The sequence below is a fragment of the Eurytemora carolleeae genome, unplaced genomic scaffold (assembly GCF_000591075.1).
Source record: "Eurytemora carolleeae unplaced genomic scaffold, Eaff_2.0 scaffold374, whole genome shotgun sequence".
In the NCBI taxonomy this organism is placed as follows: domain Eukaryota; kingdom Metazoa; phylum Arthropoda; class Copepoda; order Calanoida; family Temoridae; genus Eurytemora; species Eurytemora carolleeae.
The window spans coordinates 251406-274266 of record NW_019397040.1 but is presented as its reverse complement, the minus strand read 5'-3'; the positions used below and the strand labels follow the sequence as shown (position 1 = coordinate 274266).

Genomic DNA, 22861 nt, shown 5'->3' with positions numbered 1-22861 from the left:
AACAGAACAGAACAGAATATAGCAGATCAGATAAGATCAGAACAGAACAGAATAGAACAGAACAGAACAGAACAGAACAGAACAGAACAGAACAGAACAGAACAGAACAGAACAGAACAGAACAGAACAGAACAGAACAGAACAGAACACAACAGAACAGAACAGAACAAAACAGAGAACAGATAAGAAAGAAATAGAAAAGAACAGAACAGAACAGAATATAGCAGATCAGATAAGATCAGAACAGAACAGAATAGAACAGAACAGATCAGATCAGAATAGAACAGAATATAACAGATCAGATCAGAACAAAACAGAGTATAACAGATCAGATCAGATCAGAACAGAACAGAATAGAAAATAAAACAACAGAAAACAACTATTTTTAAAAACATATATGACAGTGTTTTTTTTTCGTATTTGTTATAAAATTTCTCATATTTTGTGTATTTTTGAGTGGATCAAATACTACTCAGTATCGTATAAGATGAAAAACATATAATAGTAGTAGGGACGTACAGAAACAATTGTATATTGTAAATTTTGGAAAATTTAATAGCACAATAGATAATTCGGAAACAATCCCAGATTTAAACAAACTAAGATTAAACAATATATTTGAAATTTAAAATTAATTTTTCAAATTATTTTGAATAAGCATTTCCTTTAATTTTGCTGCCGAGGTTCATCTTTTCTTTTACTGGGCAAATATATTTGACTGTATGGCATGTATGGCTGCCCATTCACAGTGAACTAGACAGATGGAGATGGCACTTTCACCCTGAACTAACAAGAGAGAGAGGCATTAGGTTTCTTTCATTTGAAATCAAACGTGTTTTCTTTTATAACTCAACAGTCTTCAGACTTACAGATTTTATACTTTTTCATTCAAAATGTATATGCCAACAAAAAAGTATTTAAGATAAAAGGCTTTAAAATTATGTAAAATGGGTCAAAGTGTGATTGAAAGTCACAGTTTTCTGAAATATTGACAGAACCGTTAAATCCACGTGCTTTGTGACCTATTAGCTCCTCTGTACTCTTAATACGAGAGAAGCTACGGAATTGCCTAATAAGTCTTCGTCACAAACTATGATTTTCTGATCTCTATATTTTTGCAACCCAATACCGTAGATCTTAGATATTTCTGCTAGATAAAAGAATCTAAATTTGAAATATCAGAGGTTTACACCATCAGGTGGACAAAAATATAGATATTAGAAAATCAGATTTTGTTACAAAGACTCAATTCATTTATCCGGTTGAATATTGGAAATTCAACAAGTTATAATTGAGGCGGAAATGGTATATCAGTGACGACGTATTTCAGGTTAAAATGGATATGCAACATTATATGAATAGCAATCTGTGTACAAGTTTCAAGGACTGCGAAGAAACTTCTTCTTCTCAAATACTTTATTAAAAACAAAAGAACACTTATACACTTAAAATATAATTATAGGTATAGGGTGGCTTGGTCTCCCTCTATAGTTACAGATAAAGTACAAAAACGTGATTTCGAAGAAATAGAAATAAACTTTTAATAAATCTGCAAAAACTATGGATTTATGAATTTGTGTTATTAGCTTCTTTATTCCTCCAATTCAGACCAATCTCCTTCATCTGCAGCTCCGCCGGAACTCCAATCTTAAGCTTGTCGGCGTATTTGGGGTAGATCATGGTGGAATAGTTTGGAGGAAGGGGTGGTGGGGGGATCGTCACATCCGGTAAGGTCATGTTCTTCCGTTTATTCTCCGCGTACTTCAGCACTTTCTCCTTCACGCTGGCTGCCCGACTCTCCATCTAAGATTAGGTATAATTAAGAGAAATGTTGGTTAAGCTTTTATAATAAATTCCAGTCACTGCGAAGAAACTAACATATGATAAAAAGTTAGAAAAAGAAACTAAACTACTTTTTATTATTTAGCTTTCTTATAGAAAACATCAATTTGAAATTTTTAGGAAAAAATTCTAAATTTCTCAAATTCTTTAAAGCCTGCAGCTTTGTTCGAAATATGCATATTGCAAAAAACATTAAAATGAATGATTTTCAATGAATAGGATTTTAGAGGAATTTTAAAAATTTCAATATCATCGTTTTTTCTCTTTGTCCCTTTAATCTAAATATCTAAAGTTTAAAGGACAGTACCTTTAATCTAAATATCTAAAGTTTAAAGTACAGTCCCTTTAAACTAAATATCTAAAGTTTAAAAGACAATCCCTTTAATCTAAATATCTAAAGTTTAAACTTTAAAGTACTATTTTCTAGCATTCAAATATTCAAGGTATTCACAATATTTTTACAATGAGAATACCACCAGTCAATATCCCTCTGAACTCCACAGCAGGAAGGAGTTTACTTTACGCTGAATTTCTGGTACAACTTTCCAACCGTATAACTTCTATAATTTTCTTGAACAAGGATACAGGGATATGAACAAGGATACAGGGATATGAACAAGGATACAGGGATGTGAACAAGGAAGTAGGGTTATGAACAGCTACATATATATAGCCAATCTCATTAAGTTTCACTCCAAAAGACTGTAGACTTTATGGTTAACACTATAGTTTCAGTAGAAGTAAATATTTCCATTTGCTGATAGCGCCGATTGAAGGATTCATCTCTAATTGGATAATGAGATAGATAGAAAGATATATATATATAACCGCCATACTATTTCTATTGGTTCAGAATAGACAACAAACACATGACTGAACCCTGATTGGATCAGGCGCTAATGGACTCGGCATACTAGACTGGGTTCAATTAAAAGAACTGTTAAATGTTACTTTTTTGCATTTCAAAGGGACAGCAGATGTATTTTACAGTGACCCTTAATTAAACAAGTGTCATCCGATTCACAAGGGCACGCTTTGGACTTAAATTGTCATGACCAGGGTTGATTCTTACAATTTCCTTTGTTGTCTCTGCAGCATAAATCTGTGGAACCACAATTAGTTATAAACATTATTAGAACATTTTTCCTAAACCAGACTTAAGATTGTATATCGGACATGACAGTCTGTAAATAGTATAAATCCCTCCTAGACTGTACAAATACCGAGATTCTTTTGTACTTATATACCTACAGTACACGCCTTCGGTTCGGTATTACTTACACACACTCTTTTGGTACAAACACACATACATGACGTTTCTGTCCCCTGCTTACATTTGAATTTTTGTAAAAGAGATACATGGACATTTATCCTTATTCATATTTTATTGCTCTCTACGTACTGCATTTACATCCTGAATGACGATAAAGCATGAATAATGATTTAAAATAAACCTTTTAGAGGAATTCCTCTAATTTGTAACACACACGGGTGGGGGGGGGAGGTCCAAAAGTAAAAATTTTGTCCGAAAAAAATATGAAAAAAGTTTATCAAAAAGACGAGACAAATGTTTCTAAACGTTTTTTGGTTCTATGCAGCCTTTTCACTAAAAAAAAAACATTATAATTTTAATTCACAGGCGTAATTTAATGTAACAATGTGGCATGTACGTTCGCTCGCAATTGGACCCTTTTAACCTTAAATACAAGACCCCTAGACCTCCAGCATCAAAAATTTATATTTTGAGGGTTAACTTGCTACACCTTTAACTCTTCAACTTATTTACAATTAACATTTTTTCCAACATAAAAATAGTCATCTTAGGCCATGCAATGCGGTCCTTTAAAAAAAATTTGCCTTCAACATTCAAGAAAAAAAAAACAAGAATTATGATGGAGAAAAAATAACTTTTAATAACATTTTAATATCTTATTATTACAGTTTTATTTTTTCCAGCTAAATAATACTGAATTGTTTAAAGTTTAAATAAAGAGCAATAAATTGGAGTATTCATAAAAATCTAAATAAATAGGATAATAACACTAATTATTTCTCAAAACAATTTTGTTAATAGGGAATATGTATTATGGTTTTAAATTTCTTCTACGTCCATTTGAAATAAATACATTTTTCAGAGCAAACAAAAGAAAGACAAATTTTGTTTAAGGGATTAAGATTAAGAACCTTTCGTTGGTGTTTAGGGATATAAAAATTTTTTTGACGATAAACGATGCCAAATTTTTTAAATTAGCCTTTTGTTGGAAAATTTATAACTATGTGTCTCAAATATGAATCATAAAAAATTTCTCAACAACACTAAATTATTAGTTTAACTACCTTTTATTAGTTTAACTACCTTGTATTGCCGGTCAGTCCCTGTAAGACTAAATTATTAGTTTAACTACCTTGTATTGCCGGTCACTCCCTGTAAGACTAAATTATTAGTTTAACTACCTTGTATTGCCGGTCACTCCCTGTAAGACTAAATATTGCACAAGTTTTGCGAAAAAAAATTGCAGTTTTTTTGCAAACAACCTGTCAAAGGAAATTTGCAATTTTTAGTTTTTCTTCATTAAAAATCAGGTTATTTAAAATTTTGCAAAAATATTTGCATATTTCAAATGGCATGGTCAAGGGCTTTTCAAAAATGTATAATTTTTCATTTTTTAGACAAATTTTTTTTTGCAAACATTTTTACAATATAACTGGATTTTGCGATAAAAAATTCAATTTTTGCAAATTTGCAATTTTTTTGCAGATTCTTAAAGTAGAGCACAAGAGATTTCTAATGGTGTATCATTTGTCATATTTGGACATAAAACATGGGATTTAGAGGGGGGGGGGTCAAATTGACCCCCCCCCAGCATATCCAGGTTTTCAAGTACCCCAGCAGGGATAGGGTTAAAATATTCTATGTTTTCAATTATAACTCATCTTATGAGTTTTAAAGAGCTTTTGAGAAGAAAAAAATGTTTTGAATTGCAAATGTGTAAACTGCTAAATATGCTATTCACAAACGTGTTCATATCCAAACCGAGGGATCTACGAGGTCACAAAGTTGTACCAGTAATATCGCATAAATTCGACTTTCTCCTTCTTCCTAGTTCACAGTGGGTCTTTAGAGTTTTGGCGATAAAAGATGCCAAATTTTCAAAATTAGCCTCTTCTTGGAAAAGTCATAAAAATAAAATAAAAAATAAAAAATAATGAGAATACAATTTCCCAAATAAATTCTAATCGTTTTTGCAAGTCAAACAACACTAAATGCAAAGAGAATAGAATCTATAGAGAGGAATTTACTAGAAAAAAGTTTAAAACGACCATTTTGTTGTACTGTTTCCATACTGCAGGTGTACTTCACATATTTATGCTATATAACCTTTTGGGCCCTGGAATATCATTTTATAGAAAATCTAAAATTAATGTTAAAAGAAAACCAAATTGTGAAATAGGCTGGTTTCATAATTGACCAATGATCATTTCACATAGACTCTATGCCTTTCACTTTACAAACGATGATTTTCCGTTATAACTATAAATCAAATGATGTTTTTATTCACCTAATTCATTATAAAGTTTATTTAACAGTTTAAAAATTCGTAATTGAAATGGATAGTCTAGGGAACATACTGTATTAATGTACTCTACTGAATATAATTTGTGAACATTTACATAATTTGTACACTTTGAACTCCCTTTCAGGCTGAAAGGGACTGCAAAAAATTCATACAGAGAGATTCTTTTAATTCCTCTCTATATATTCTATTCTCTATTACTAAATGTGATTGCTGATAATTTTTTCAGAGAAAAAGAGAGGAACAATTAGCATAAGAAATAACCTTTCAGCTTTGGCTGTTCTTTAGAGTTAAGAAAAACAGGTATTTATAGCTTTTTTTAGACTCATTTAGACGCATATTGAATAAGTTTTATACAAATTATTTTCAGAGTAACAAAACTTTGAATACAATTTTAAGAAACTGAGTTATTGTAACTCAAATTTTATAATCCCTATTTCTCTGATATTTAAAGCTTAGACTAATTAATTAAATTAATATCTTCGACAACAGGTTGAAAATATATAAGGATTATAAAATCAGAGTTTGTGGCAACAATTTTTTTAATTTGTTTTTAAGATCCTTGCTAGTTAAAGTTCTAACACTGTGTACGTAATATCACTGATATCATTTTGAAATAATGTTTGTTAGATATTTCTAACATATTGTAATGCTTCGAAAAGTTAAATATTATATAGAGTTTTTCTTTCTTTATAACATTGTAAAAAGCCCATTTCGAATTAAATTCAAATTAAATAATTCAACTCATTCTTATATATTTGAAACAATCCACGAAATCTTTTGCTCAAAACACAACATATTCAAAATAATATAAATTGTTTTTTTGTAAAACTGAAAATTAAATTTATTTTAAATTAATTGAATACTATAATAGAAACTTCTATTCAAATTGGACTGATCCCTGCACTGGACACTTTTTTAAGCTTTCAAATATCAATATTATTTCGAATTTTAAACAGAATTTAATAGAAGATTTTTATCAGCAAAACAAATGTTTTAATTCATAGCACATGCTATGTTTGCAAAAGAATCGAAGAAAGCAAAGACGACTTTACAAAGAAAAGAATAAAAAAATTAAAAAGAGTAAAAGATATAATCAAACATAAAGGATGTCAAAAATCAGCGCGAATTAAAAAGATGCTTAAAAATGCCCGTTTTTCACAAAACCTATATCTCTTTCACACTCCATAAAGATTTTTAACATTACAAATAAATCTATAATTTTTATTTCTAAAAGTTGCTAGTTCATCGTCGAAAAATACTAACAATCCACCACTAATTTTTATTAAATATAGTGTAAACAATAAATATGTAACTTTCCTTATCCTTTCCTTTCCTTTTCCTTTTATTTCTATTTTTTTACAGAATTAGGGGGAAATATTCCCTCAACCTCTACTTATACAGGTTTTTAAATATTTTTCCCGAAACACTTAATTTTGTATGTTTTTGTTATATTTCATAAATAAATAATTTTTTAATTTTCTTTTACTAGAAACGTTTAAAGTAAAATATTTTCCTGGTTGTATATATCTATTCAATAAAGACGACGTTCTTTTTAAATTTTTCCTCTAAGCCTTCAAACAGATTGGAAACACATACACATGGAAACTAGAGAAACTGTAAATTAACATATTCTTTAAATGTTGACTTGTAAACTTGTAATTTTAAAAACTTTCTAGAAATCAAAGGCTTTCTATTTTTACTACAAACACCGACTACTGTGTTTTTAGAAACTTATTTTAGAGTTTGCCCTGTATTCTGAACTTCTTGCGTCCGTATATAGATATAGAAGTTTATTTCATTGTTTACATTTGATTTTGTAAACAAGATAAAACAAGTTATAATATATTATATTATATATATAACCAGTTCTAATATATTATATTATATATATATAACCAGTTCTAATATAACTTTAACTAACAAATCAATGATTTTCTCACACTGCGCTGGGTTTAATCCAAAAATCTAAAGAAAATGGCGCAAAAAATGAAACACAAAAACAAATTGTGCAATGAACAACTTATTTGAAAAATACTTTTGTTACGCTTTGTTAGATATGGTTATAATAAGCAAAGTAACAATTAGAAAATGTTATTTTAGAAACGAAAATTACAAAATAAAAAAGTTTTAGAATGCTATAAAAGACAAAATTTAAAATGATAATTTAAAAAAATATTTAAAAAAATTGGTTTTACCATTTGATCATAAAAATTGTAATCACACATGAAAATTATAAAGATAATACAAATATAAGGAACCCTTTATTATAATATATTTTGTATTATAGGAGAGACATGATGAAGAATTTTGGAAACCATCTCCCCTCCCCCCTCTCTTCCCTCCTCCCCTCCCCCCTCCCCACTTCTCATTTTCCCTCCCCTCTCCCCCCTTCTCATTTCCCCTCCCCCCTCCCCACTTCTCATTTTCCCTCCCCTCTCCCCCCTTCTCATTTCCCCTCCCCCCTCCCCACTCTCCTCCTGTTCTCCCTCGTCCTACAAGGTAATAAATAATTACTAGAGATATGAGGGAATTTTGGGGAGGGGGATTTTTTTAATATCTGTTAGGTTCAAAGTAGAAAATTTAAATTGTTTTGATCTCAAAAATTATTTGAAAATAGAAAAAAAACTTTTGGCTAAAGTTTTTGTACAGTATGTAATATTTTTTACATGTCACAAAAAAGAGAAAAAAATTACTTGACTCAAACTTTAATTTTCTAATCCTTATTTTCTTACAACCTAATGGTAGAAACCTTTGCAATTTTAATTCATAGCAGTTTGCGATCTATAAGAATTCATAGTTTGAAATATCACATAACGTCTACAACATCAGGTTAAACAGATATAAGATACAGTCGTTATTTAATGTATTTAAGCCTTTGCTTGTTATTACCTTTACTCTTTAGATCGTTATAAATTTCATTTTAAAGGGACCGTTCGCTAATTTCATGCGAACTTCCGTTCTTTAAACCTCTGTCTGGTCAAGGATGAAAGAGATTTCATTATTTTTCTCTCAAACGTTTTCTCTGTTAAATAAAATTACGGATTTATGTTGCTGAGACAATGAAGGAAACAAAAACCCATTTTTCAAGCGTCCTAATTGTTATTAAAATAAAGCTATAAAGGGAACGGTTGTGAATAGATTAACACTCTTTTTAATAGTCTTAAAATTACGTCTAGAGTCCTTTTAAAACACTCTTTATTCATTGTTTTAACCCAGGTACATACATACATCTAAATAATGTTACATTATACAACTTTATTTTGATGATAAACATTTAAACGTGTATATATTTTATGGAAGGTTTTATGAATGATGAATTGTTTTATTTTGATGTCTGAATGCATTTGTTTAAAATAGACTCGTCACGTCTATCTCATTCCAACCTGATCTTTGTATATCTTTGATCGGAATATATAAACAGAGAAAATAAAAGTAAGAAAACGGTGTAAATTTATTAAAGAGACTGTATATGTAATTTCAAGTGATCTTCTAATGTGGAATGTTTCTCAACAGTACACTTTAAGCTTTTTCTGAGTAACAATGCAGAAGATGTTGTCGTGCTGAATTCTGACAAGGGTACCGCTGTGAAACGAAATGAAGGTCACTTAACACGACACCTACAGTCCCTTTAAAGAATAAGCTACAGTCACTTTAAAGAATACGCCTACAGTCCCTTTAAAGAATACACCTACAATCCCTTTAAAGAATACACCTACAGTCCCTTTAAAGAATACGTCTACAGTCCCTTTAAAGAATACACCTACAGTCCTTTTAAAAAATACGCCTACAGTCCCTTTAAAGAATACGCCTACAGTCCCTTTAAAGAATACACCTACAGTTCCTTCAAAGAATACACCTACAGTCCCTTTAAAGAATACACCTACAGTCCCTTTAAAGAATACGTCTACAGTCCCTTTAAAGAATACGCCTATAGTCCCTTCAAAGAATACACCTACAGTCCTTTTAAAGAATACGCTTACAGTCCCTTTAAAGAATACGCCTACAGTCCCTTTAAAGAATACGCCTACAGTCCCTTTAAAGATTACGCCTACAGTCCCTTCGAAGAATACGCCTACAGTTCCTTTAAAGTATACGCCTACAGTCCCTTTAAAGAATATGCCTACAGTCCCTTTAAAGAATACACCTACAGTCCCTTTAAAGAATACACCTACAGTCCCTTTAAAGAATACGCCTACAGTTCCTTTAAAGTATACGCCTACAGTCCCTTTAACGAATATGCCTACAGTCCCTTTAAAGAATACGCTTACAGTCCCTTTAAAGAATACACCTACAGCCCCTTTAAAGAATACGCCTACAGTCCCTTTAAAGAATACGCTACAGTACCTTTAAATAATACACCTACAGTCCCTTTAAAGAATACGCTTACAGTCCCTTTAAAGAATACGCTACAGCCCCTTTAAAGAATACGCTACAGTCCCTTTAAAGAATACGCCTACAGTCCCTTTAAAGAATACACCTACAGCCCTTTAAAGAATACACCTACAGCCCCTTTAAAGAATACGCCTACAGTCCCTTTAAAGAATACACCTACAGCCCCTTTAAAGAATACACCTACAGTCCCTTTAAAGAATACGCCTACAGTCCCTTTAAAGAATACGCTACAGTCCCTTTAAAGAATACGCTACAGTCCCTTTAAAGAACACACCTACAGTCCCTTTAAAGAATACGCTTACAGTCACTTTAAAGAATACGCTACAGTCCCTTTAAAGAATAAGCTACAGTCCCTTTAAAGAATACACCTACAGTCCATTTAAAGAATATGCCTACAGTCCCTTTAAAGAATACGCTACAGTCCCTTTAAAGAATACACCTACAGTCCCTTTAAAGAATACGCTTACAGTCCCTTTAAATAATACGCCTACAGTCCCTTTAATGAATAAGAAACATATTTTAGTCATATAACAGCTAAAAGATGTTACTGAAATCCAGAATCATCACTTAAAAAATAATCTTATTTTTTCTGAAAACTTGGGGTCTAGTAAAACAACTGTAAATACCATAGATAAAGATAGATTGCGCATAAGACGACATTTTTCATCTTGAAAGAAATAAATGTATAGAGATGTTTTATAGATATTCCTATTATATATAATAACTAGGTCGGTTGTAAACATTGGCTGTTCTAATGTCATTGAGTACTTGTGGTGTACATGAGTTCTGTAAAAAGAAATTTAAGTTAGTTGGGGGCGGAAACGTCATGTATGTGTGTCTGTACCAAAAGAGTGTTTGTCAGTTTAAAGTACCGAAGGTGTGTACTGTAGGTTTATACAGTACGTAAGAATCTCGGTATTTGTACAGTCTAGGAGAGTATATTTGTTTATTGTTAATTGTTTACTTAGAAATTAGTTTAATATACATGTAATATATTATTTACATATTTAAGTCAACACTGTAAAGCCAAATTTTCATGCAAAGAATATAATTTGATTAAAGTTTACAATAAACTACTCGTTATTCAAGTTTAATTATAATCGACGACATTGTTCTACAATTTCCTTGACTGTAGTCATGTTGTGTGTCTGTACCAGAAGAGTGTTTGTAAGTTTACTGTACTGGTCTGCAAAGCAGTGCGACTGGTTATCTCTTGCCGGACCAGCGCCATTTCCTTTCCCTATATTCCTGTTCCCTGGTTTAGCCCTTCTCATGTCCTTCTTCAGTTTTCGTCAATATGATATATTGCTCAGTGAAATAATTTGATATTCTCAAAATAAAATTCACTTCTGAGAGGTTTAATAATTATGAAATCCATTAAAACACCAAACCACCCCGCTTTTCATTGAAGTACACTTTGACCCCTAGAAGTATGAGTTCGCGGACTGAACAATTCTTGGTGATTTTGCGTACATAAGCTATCTATGTTTATTTATTTATCTATGGTAAAGACTTAAACGCTAATTGTCTGTAGAAAGAAAGAAACAATCTCAAGGAATAATAATTGTCTTAAAACATTTTTTTAGAAAGTGAATATTTGCAAATTATCTTTTTTCCATCTCATAATCTGAGTTCTTTTCCCTTATGTCCATTTGACAGCCCAAATTTTTATTTTGAATAATCTTTTTGTTTGTATATCTTCGTTAGAAATGACGAGGGTCAACCCAGACCGAAATATATTTTCAATAAATGTGGAACTAACATCTACTTTTTTACTCTACAGAGGTTTGGTCTATCACCATCACTGAATTTTAAATTAAACAGAAAGTAATTCTAAAATTCCACGATACTAAATCGTATCAAATATTAACAGGAAGACTGAGTTTTCTCGCAAAAAAGGTTTCATTATTTTGACAGAAAACATCAATGAAATTAACCTTTATGGAAATTTCTTACAAAAAAAAATTAATAAAGATTTATTTTTAGTTAGTGAAACAGTCATTATTCTTGACTTGTCTTTGCCCGATGCTGCAAGGTAAACTTTAATAGTTTTTTTCTTAAAAATTGTTAGTTCTAAAAGTTTGAAACCAATGTTTAATCATAAACATTTATTTTACGCCATCTGGTTTATCATTGAATACCGAGGGGAGTTATAATTTCATCAATAAATATCATTTCCTAATTCTGATAGTAAATGACATTCATTTGTAAAGAGCTGGTAATGAACTGCAAAAATCAATGGAAATTTGTCTGAGAGTAAATGACATTTCTTTTTAAAATATTTATATATTTATATATTTAGTCTGAAATGGGTCAAAAGGGGCGGGATTAAATGAAAATTGATGCATAACAAAAAATAGCTTTCTATTTTTTTTTATTAAATTTTTCATTTCACGTATTTTTTTTTTATTTACCTGTTTCTGTATTTTCTCAGAAAATGAATTGAAATATGAACACTTTTTTAAATATTAAAGAATCTATAAAATATCATGATAATCTATTATAATACAGAAATATTGAGCAAATTGCACGATCAGATAATAATGATAATTGAAAAATAAATAATTGAATAATTGAAATTTATAAATTTTATTACAGGGCTGGCTCAGATATAAAGCTTAATTGCCAATACGATCTACAGGTAATTATTATTATATATTCAGTAGATTCAGTAGACATATATTCAGAAGATTCAGTAGACATATATTCACTAGATTCAGTAGACATATATTCAGTAGATTCAGTAGAAATATATTCAGTAGATTTAGTAGACATATATTCAGTATATTCAGTAGACATATATTCAGTAGATTCAGTAAACATATATTCAGTAGATTCAGTAGACATATATTCAGAAGATTCAGTAGACATATATTCTTTGAAATCTAAATATTTATTGTCTTTTTAAATTGTACAAAATAGTTTACGTGTAATCGACAAATTCGTCTACATTATTTTAGATTTGTGAAATAAATACAAAATTGTTTACATGTGTTTACATTTTTTTTGATAGATCTGTATCAGGGTTAAATACGTACATTTCTTAAATTAGAAATTTGGACTTAAGGATACTTAGGTCCTGCAAGACATATAAATTGAAGAGTGCAACAGTGAAGTCGTAGAGAATTAAAATGCATATAATTAGTCATTGACGATAAGAGGGTATGCGAATAAAATAGAAATTTTTAATATACGAATCGTCTGCATATAATTTGGGCATTTTATGAAGAAAATCAATTTGCGCAAGCACTATACAGTTTTTATGAAACAATGGTATAAAGTCAATGTACACTATATGGAAAAAACTACGATTGTACTAACAAAGAACATTGAAAGTTCTACGTTGGTATGGCATTACATTAGTTAAACTATGTAGTCTTGATGCTAATTAGCCAACGTAAATATAGAAAACGATATATTTAGGAAACATACTGGCAAGGAACATTGATGGTTCCTTCCCGCATGTTTCTTTCTCTCTGTGGTTAAGAATCTACACGACCAACGTGAAGATAGCAGACACCAAAATTAAGCAGTGTTAAATGTGAAATAGCATATTGGAGAATCATTTAGTTTCAATTGGAAGAAAACACATTATACTTAAGAACTAGACTCACATAGAACATTGATGGTTCTGCGTTATTGTCTAGGGCATTGAAAAGAGATTAGGGCTTAATCTCTTCATTTTTCTCAAATCATCAAGGTATAGCGGATAGATATAGATAGAGCAGATAAGGTGCTCGTCCATATTGTGCTACGAATTTGGGATATCAATGTAGCGTAGTTATCCCCTTTTCTTGAGACATCATGGTTTCTCGGCGGTGAGGTTTGTCGGTTCAGGAGGCGTTACAGTTTACTCAGACGTTATTATCTGCTGAGTGATGAAGCTATAGGATCCGCCGGGTCCTCTGAGGTTCGCCACTCATTCGTCTTCCAGGTTTCAGTTTAACTAGGTAAAGAGAGAACCATGACGAAGGGAAAAATTCAGGGCTGTCGGGATTATAATTAAGCATGTTGGTAGAGTTCTAATTCTGGAATTTCGAGTATCATTGGAATTCGAGGCTTGAGTTTAAACATTGAACTATTTAAGTAAGATCTTCGATTTTAGACTAATTTAATATCTTGGATGTTTTAAATCTGAAGTATCTAATTATAGATTAAAAGATAAGAAAGTCTTTAAACTTATACAACTGACATTGTATACTTTAAGTTGAAATTTTAATAGAATATTATTAAATAGCATGTACATTAGTTCAGGTTCAATAGGGTTTCGACCTTTAGAATCCAAAATGATCCGTGTGCACACCCCTGCTCTCTGTATAAAAAAGATTAAAAATTCGTAGAGAATGAAGGAAATCTGCCAGTCATCTCGGGAGCTTATGGAAATATATTTTTTACCGTTATTTTCTGCAGAGATGTGTAGCTATGTGATCCGCCAGATCCTCTGAGGTTCGCCACTCGTTCCTCTCACAGGTTTCAGTTTAACTAGGTAAAGAGAAAACCATAAAGAAAGGAAGAAAAAGATCTTCTATTTCCCTTAGTTTCAAGGCTCTCGGGATTTAAAGATAAATATGTTGATAAAGTTCTAATTCCGGAATTTCGAATATCATTGGAATTCAAGGCTTAAATTAAGACATTTAATTTATTTAAAGATAAATATGTTGATAAAGTTCTAATAGTTCTAATTCCGGAATTTCGAATATCATTGGAATTCAAGTCTTAAGTTAAAACATTTAATTGAGTAAGATCTTCAGTTTTACACTAATTTAAGATCTTGGAGGTTTTATATTCGAACTATCAACTTAAAGAATAAAAGATAAACAAGACATTAAACTTTTACAACTGACATTGTGTGCTTTAAGTTGCATTTTTATTAGAATTTTATTAAAAGCATGTACATTAGTTTTGTTACAATAGGGTTTCAACCTTTACAATCCAAAATGATCCGTGTGCACGCCCCTGCTCTCTGTATAAAACATATTAAAAAATTCATTGATGAAATGAAAATCAGCTAGTCTTCTCGGGGACTTATGGGAATATAATTTTTACCGTTATTTTCCGCTAAGAGATGTAGCTATGGGATCCGCCGGATCCTCTGAGGTTTGCTGCTCATTCATCTTCCAGGACTCGGTTTAACGTTATTATCTGCGTTGTGACTTGCAAATCTGAGATCTGCCAAGATATAGATCCGCATGTCAGCGAGTGAGCGATTCCTTGTCTCAACCAGCTCCAGCGATCAGGGTCAGATGGTTTCTCGTCTAACTATATTACAAAAATTGAGATTTAACAATATATATGTGAAAGTTTAAAAATCTTGCAAGGCCGGAAATATAAAATTATTTTCATTAATGAAAGAACAGTTCTTTTTTTTGTTTAGTTCATTTTCTTTTTTATCCTTCTTAAAAAAATAAAAACCCCCATTAATGTTATGAGGAGTATTTGCAACTGGATTAAATAGAGGCATCAAAAATGTGCAGTTAAGAGTTGTCGGACATGTGTCGGACATTATATTTTTGGAAGAAATCATTACATTACATTACAATTTTTTACAAAATGAAAGGAAGGTAAAAATTACACGGGTAATGGCTCAGCATCGCCGCCTTCGGCCCCCCCCTCCCTGCCCATGACACCAGACTCCCTCACAACTAAATCCCCCCCAGCACATTCCCCAACACCCTCACCCTGTACCTCACTGGGGCTGTCCAACCTATCAAGCATCCCTGGAAGTCCAGCATGTAGTCGTCAATTCCAGCCTCCTCCACCTCCATAGGAACAGGTTTGTTAGACATTTCTCTGAAAAATATAATCATAAAGAAAGTATATTTTATGATTTTAATGTAATTGATTTTATCGGAACTGTTTACAAACCATTTCAATTGGTTTGCGTCATGTATTTCTTGCGTATTACGCATGTTTCTGAGATTACTTATTAAAGTATCTCTCGAGAATTTAACTTTAGTTCGTCCTCAGTAGGACGCCACGGTTTGTTCCAGATTATCCAGATACAAGAAGAGGCCAATTTTTTTGTAGAAGGTTATATTAAAATGAGTAATATCTAAGTTTGTTGCCTTTGTTTCATAACGTGGGCTGTTACTTAGCTTTAAGTTGCGTGGTTCATCAGAATCATCCTCGAGTGATGGATTCCGTACGAATATTATTGTGGACACTATTGATTTTTTTACTCTAATATGAGATTGGCTAAGCTTGCGCTGCCAAATGCTTGAAATTCCTTTTTTTAATTCGGAACAAAATGGCTGATTCAGCATGAGTGGTAATAGGTTGGTATGGTTTGGTAAAACCTGCGTTGCGGAGGTTGCAATTATTATACCCCACCGTAGGGCACCAGTTACAATGAAACTATACATTACAAGGAAATAGAGATTAAGATTCATGTTCATATTCTTTAAACAATGGTTTATTAAGTTTTTCAGTGTGATGAAAAATAAATTGCTTTAGCTTGGAGGTATTGTAAAATCGTCCGGAATTTCTTGTAGAGAATATGTAATACATAACTATGAAACAGATGATGTTAGTATTTTCGATATTGAAGGTTAAAGGATTATTACAACCTAGAAATATTACACTTTTAAGTTCTTCCTGTGATAAAGTTCCGTTCGATATTATGATGTTGAGGTCAAGAAGGATCTCGCTTATTTTGGGACAGTCCCAGAAGATATGAGAGATCGTTTCTCTCGGGGCAGGCCTAAGGTTTCCAAACTCGCACCGTTGACAGGTAGGGTCATGATTCTGGACGAAGTGTGCGATCATTGCGTTGTGATATAAGGTTTGTGCTGTAAAATTAAAAATGAAACTTCTCAGATTATTTTGTAACTTTGAAATTCTGAAAATCTTATAAAAGTTGCAATCTCTCTCGGGATCTACATTGTAATTCTGTGCCAGTGCAACGCGCTTTCTCAGTCCACACCCAGAAACAACTTCATGCTTAATATTGTCGATGATCCTCCTTATCTTAACACTACCCTTAACTATTTTTCTATAAAAGGTGAGGATTGGGGTACATACTTTATCTTTGTTCATAGCAAATTTTCTCATAACGTTCCTATGTACAGATCTTAGGTAAAATATTTCTAAAGGATTAGGACGGAAACCGAGATATAAAGCTACACTATTTTCTGAGAAAATTTCGCTGTTGAAAATGTCTACCAAGTTGACAAATCTCAGTTTCCTTATCAAGAAAGCTGTTTCAGGTGTGAGATTTGCTCTGAAATGGTTCATGCCTAATTTCTCGCCGGATTCTAATCGTGCAATGTCATTATCAAATATTCTCATATCTAGGAAATTACCATTCGCCGACCAAAAAACGTTACAGAATTTCCTTGCATAAATTGACATTTCACCACAAGGAGTGTTTGCAATTATTGTACTTTTAAAGTGAAATGGAAAATCTGTTTATATTCTATATTGTTGGATTTCTCTAGCCCAAAAATCGTTATTGTTAATCGATTTCCTAAAAAGACCCACTTTAATTCCATTTATGTATGATTCGGTTTCAATCATGCCAAGGCCTCCCTGCTGTATTGTATTGTATACAACGTTAATACTTATTTTTAAATTCCCCCGCACAAAAGAACCTATCTCGTTTCTAAGAGTTTGTATTTGAGTTTCATTGAAGGAAAGTACAGGGGCAAAATAGCCAATTTGTGAGAGTAGGTATGTTTTTGCAATATTGATTCGGCCGACAATCGACAATTTAAATTTTTCCCAGAATAGCGCCATCCCTCTAATTTTTACCATGAGCTTATTAAAATTTGTTTCTTCTAAGTCAAAGTTTTCGCTTATGTCTAAACCCAAGATCGTTAAATTTTTCACAATAGAAAAGCCAGTTACTGCAATATTTTCAGCAAAATCTTGAGTTACGTTGATTGGTAAAACTTGAGTTTTTTCTACGTTAATTATTAAGCCAGTCTAGAATTGTCTTAACATTTATTATATTCTCAGGATCGCCGTTAACGAGGATGGAGACGTCGTCAGCGTAACTACTGTCATTGATATGAGAGCCGTTCTCGAAGATTGGATGGGCAACTCCTAGGTCAAGTGCTAACTTCCAGAGCAGAGGTTCGAGACATAAGATAAAAAGTAGGCCTGATGGAGAGTCACCTTGAGCTACTCCACATATTACTTCAAAAAAGGTAATTATTCCTGACTCGGTCATAATGTCGGCCATTTTCTTTTTCATAGTGGTTCTAACAATCTTGATCATATAATCTGAGTAGTTAAAAAATTTCAAGATTTCGAGGATATATTCATGTGATACAGAATCGAAAGCCTTTTTGAAGTCAATCGCCAATAAAGCCAAACACTTGTTTTCAAGTTTACCTTTTTTAATAAATTGTAAAATATTCATTAAGGCTTCATGTATGACTTTTGTCTTCGAGTAAGCTTTCTGTGAATCAGAAGTGTTTAAATCGATTATGCATTTTAGTCTATTGGCAAACGCTTTCGAAAAGATCTTGTAAACATTAGATAGGAGACTAATAGGGCGCCAGTTTTTAATCATTGAACAGTCACCTTTCTTTGGAATCAGTTTAATACTAGCAGTTCTTAAGTTTGGGTATAGTTCCTCCTTTTCTACCATAACTTCGAAGCCTTTGGTAACAGGGTGTCCAATTAAAGGCCATAAAAATTTGAGTACAGCGTACGTGAAACCGTCTAAACCGGGACTCGAACCTATCTTTGTTTCTTCTAATGCTTTTGTAAGCTCATAGTGTGTGATTGGAACATTGTCCCTCTCTGAATCTAAATTAGACAATTTTTTTGATTGCACATAATCGCTATTCATAATCTCAGGAGTCAGAAATTCCTCAAGATTTAAGCTTTTTTCCGGAATTTCGCTATAAATGCCCTTAAAGAAGTCACATAGATCAGAATTACGTTCTTCATCATTATCATAATCTACTATAGCCCCTTGTTCATCCCTTTTTCTTAATTGATTTAAAGAGTCATTGCCTTTTTGTGCTTTAGCTAGCATGCAAAAAGATTTAGTCGGTTTCTCAAAATTCATAGAGTGCCATAGCTTAGTTCTGGCGCAGTTCCGGAGATTTAAGTCATCATCAAAATTTAAAATTTTTTGTTCAAGATAAAGTTGTTCCTGATAAAGATTGGAATGAGTATCTAAATTCATATTTTGCAATACTGAAACTCTTTTTCTCATATCTTTTAGTAATAAATTTGTGGTTTTCTTATGTGCACGCTGGTGTGACATTATACAATTATGAAGATTGTTCATTAATGTCTCAAGGAATTTATCATATTCAATTAGGATTGGTCTATTATGAATTATATCACCTATATCTAGAAATGGAGCAATTATTTCATCAATTTCGTGACATTTTTTTTCAATTACAGAAGTCAAAAGTTTATCATGAGGGAAGTTATTAATTGATTTTTTAATAGAGATGACATCGGCAAGAAGGGACCGTGCGAGAATGAGCTGCCTGTTAATCTCATCGATGTATTGGGGGTCTGCGCGAGGATCAAGATAATCGCAAAAAGTTCCAAGAGTTTCCAGACACACGGCTTGTTTTAGACCGGAAATGGTCAGGAGACTGGGGTCAAGAAATGTTAGATTTTGAGGAGACTTCTTGGCCGGGACAAGGAGGACACCTTTGTGATCGAAGAGCTTGGTGGTGATAGGTAGATAAGTTAAATTAGAAAAGGACTTAACAAAATTTGGAGAGCATAGAAAGTGATCAATCCTTGATCTTGAGTGATCATTTTTATTAAATGGAACATGACTGAAAGTTCTACTGTCGGGATAGAAGTGTCTGAAAATGTCAACAATAAACCCGGTTTCACACCATGAAGAGAGGGTTTTAGAGTTTGAGACATTGGGGATCTGAACCATGTTTTTAATATCCAAGTTAAAATTATTTGTAGCAGTTATTGCATTTGCATCAGTTACCATGTTGAGGTCGCCACCTATAAGAAATTCATGAATACCAAAACTTAGAATATCTCTCTTAAGGTTCACCATGAAGTCAGGATCTTGAGAAACAGTGGGACCGTATACTGAACCAACCAAGAAGATCGAGTCGCGAAAAGATATTTTCAAGATCAAATAATTCTCCAGGCTGCACTTCACAACGTCTAATATCTTGTAAGGTAATTGAGACTAACGTCTTGAAGTAAAATTATCTCTACCTTCTTATCTAATATAGATTCTAATTTTTGGTCAAATCTATTAAGGTTGTTACTCAACTGAAAACGTGTTGATAAGTTCAAAGAATTAACGTTCTGTGATAGAAAACGAATACCATTTAGATCATTAAATACCGTCATTACTAGAACGCTGAGTACTATGTCAGGTACTACTGAATTTAAAGGTAGAAACGCGTGAGTAAAGAATGAGAACGTTTTTGATAAAAAGAAATGGAAAGTAAATTTTTATCGAGTTTCTTTTAAAATTTTTTAATTTTTCATTAATTATGTTTGAGTAAAGCGGATAAAAGCATACAAGTTTAAGGCTTAATAATTGAGGAGGATTAGAAAAGACACAAGAAATCTGATCCGCAACGATTATTTGAAAAGATAAATATTTAAATTGTTTAATAGTTTTAAAGGCTTCAATAAATGTTGAGATAAGTATACTGTTAAGTTTGATATACTGTCGACCGAGGTCTCTTAAGGTTTCACTGACACTGAGATGTGATTTTAAACATGTTTCAGTCTGTACCGTGACAGAACTGGTTCCTGGAGAGTGCAGTACGTGTATGTTCATGGAATTTTCCCGCGTACACAACGTATGCAGAGAAGAAAATATACCCTGAAGTGTGGCCGGAGCTGATGGAGAGATTGGCGCAGACACACAAGAATCTGAGACATTTTTAATCCAGCGAGAGTCAGGGAACATAAGATGGACGAATAAAATTGCCATTAGCAGTATGATGTTAAAGAATAATCTGATGGATGTTACTATTAAGCTGTTTTTAACAATAAAAATTTTGAGAACTTTTTTTTCATCTACTTGTTTTTCTGTTTGACAAAAAAGTTTATTTTTAAGTATTAAAATCGTTAAGATAGTTGATGGGAATTTTAAGAATTTGATCTTGTTTTGGTAACTTTTAAAAGTTGGTTCTTTACTTATTCCAAATGCAAAAAAAATGAAATAGTTGGATTTTTTCATAGAATTAAAGCCTATAATTTTTAATTTGTAAAATGTATGTAACATTATGCTTGTGATTCTCCGAGTCCATCGAATCTATTACTGGTTGGTGTAGACATATATTCAGTAGATTCAGAAGACATATATTCAGTAGATTCAGTAGACATATATTCAGTAGATTCAGTAGAAATATATTCAGTATATTCAGTAGACATATATTCAGAAGATTCAGTAGACACATATTCAGTAAATTCAGTAGACATATATTCAGTAGATTCAGTAGACATATATTCAGTAGATTCAGTAGACATATATTCAGTAGATTCAGTAGACATATATTCAGTAGATTCAGTAGACATATATTCAGTAGATTCAGTAGAAATATATTCAGTAGATTCAGTAGAAATATATTCAGTAGATTCAGTAGACATATATTCAGTAGATTCAGTAGACATATATTCAGTAGATTCAGTAGACATATATGTGCCAGATAAGGAGTTTTTCACATTATCCCTCTGCTTAATACGAATAGTAGTATGTAGATAGAAAGATTAGATTGTTTTCTATCACGATCTGTCCTATCAAAAAAATTATACAGTATTGAAAGAAAACTCCGTAAATTTAAAAATACTTTTATAATTTGAATGTTTATTTTAGTGCGATTTGTTTTAACAAGTTATTATTACAGGAATTCAAATTTATAATAAAGTTCGAAATACATGTATTCAGTTATTCAGTATACAAATGTGTAACAGAGTACTGTTGTGGTTGGAAAGCGTAAACCATGATAAACTATTCGATTATCGCATGTATACTATGTTGTGAAGGTTCAGAACTTCAGTAATAACCAGAAAACTCTGGAATAGTAAGACGACTTTTAGAATCAAGTTATTATATAACACAGAAATTTTGCAGTGTAAACAGACCAATTTTACTTAATGATTTACTTATGAAACTATTTACTTTGTAACATCATCAAATACACTTATTTATTAATTTATCTAATGTCGTCTTCCTATTCCTCAGTGTTCTGGTTATCACTGTATATTGAAGAATTTCTCCGCTTTTAATTTGTTATTCGAATAAATTCAGTTAAAGCTTTAATACGATCAAATACAATCGAAAAGAATTTCAAATGCCTACTGACGTCATCCATACAGATTTGCATTTGATTCGCTAACTAACTTTCTCACAAAATTTCTATCTATCTATCTATCTATCTAGCCATCTATATATCTATCTATCTATCTATCTATCTGTCTAGCCATCTATATATCTATCTATCTATCTATCTAGCCATCTATCTATCTAGCCATCTATCTATCTATCCATCTATCTATCTATCTATCTATCTATATATCTATCTATCTATCTATCTATCTATCTATCAATCTATCAATCAATCTATCTAACTATCTATCTATCTATCTATCTATCTATTCTTATATCTATCTATCTATCTATTTATCTATCTATCCATCTATCCATCTATCCATCTATCTATCTATCTATCTATCTATCTATCTATCTATCTATCTATCTATCTATCTATCTATCTATCTATCTATCTATCTATCTATCTATCTATCTATCTATCTATCTATCTATCTATCTATCTATCTATCTATCTATCTATCTATCTATCTATCTATCTATCTATCTATCTATCTATCTATCTATCTATCTATCTATCTATCTATCTATCTATCTATCTATCTATCTATCTATCTATCTATCTATCTATCTATCTATCTATCTATCTATCTATCTATCTATCTATCTATCTATCTATCTATCTATCTATCTATCTATCTATCTATCTATCTATCTATCTATCTATCTATCTATCTATCTATCTATCTATCTATCTATCTATCTATCTATCTATCTATCTATNCCCTTCACCCTTCCCCTCTCCCCCCCTGTGTAA

General features: G+C 31.7%; 2 long non-coding RNA genes across 2 annotated transcripts; both read left to right on the top strand.

Annotated features, from left to right (window-relative positions):
• Positions 1-1584: 1584 nt before the first annotated feature.
• LOC111711352 (uncharacterized) lies at positions 1585-7783 on the top strand. The gene is made up of 3 exons (XR_002767228.1): positions 1585-1813; positions 5647-5720; positions 7708-7783. It is a non-coding gene; the product is annotated as an uncharacterized LOC111711352 (long non-coding RNA).
• Positions 7784-7874: 91 nt separating this feature from the next.
• On the top strand, positions 7875-12454 carry LOC111711346 (uncharacterized). Its single transcript, XR_002767226.1, has 3 exons — positions 7875-7919; positions 11799-11847; positions 12411-12454. It is a non-coding gene; the product is annotated as an uncharacterized LOC111711346 (long non-coding RNA).
• Positions 12455-22861: the final 10407 nt, after the last annotated feature.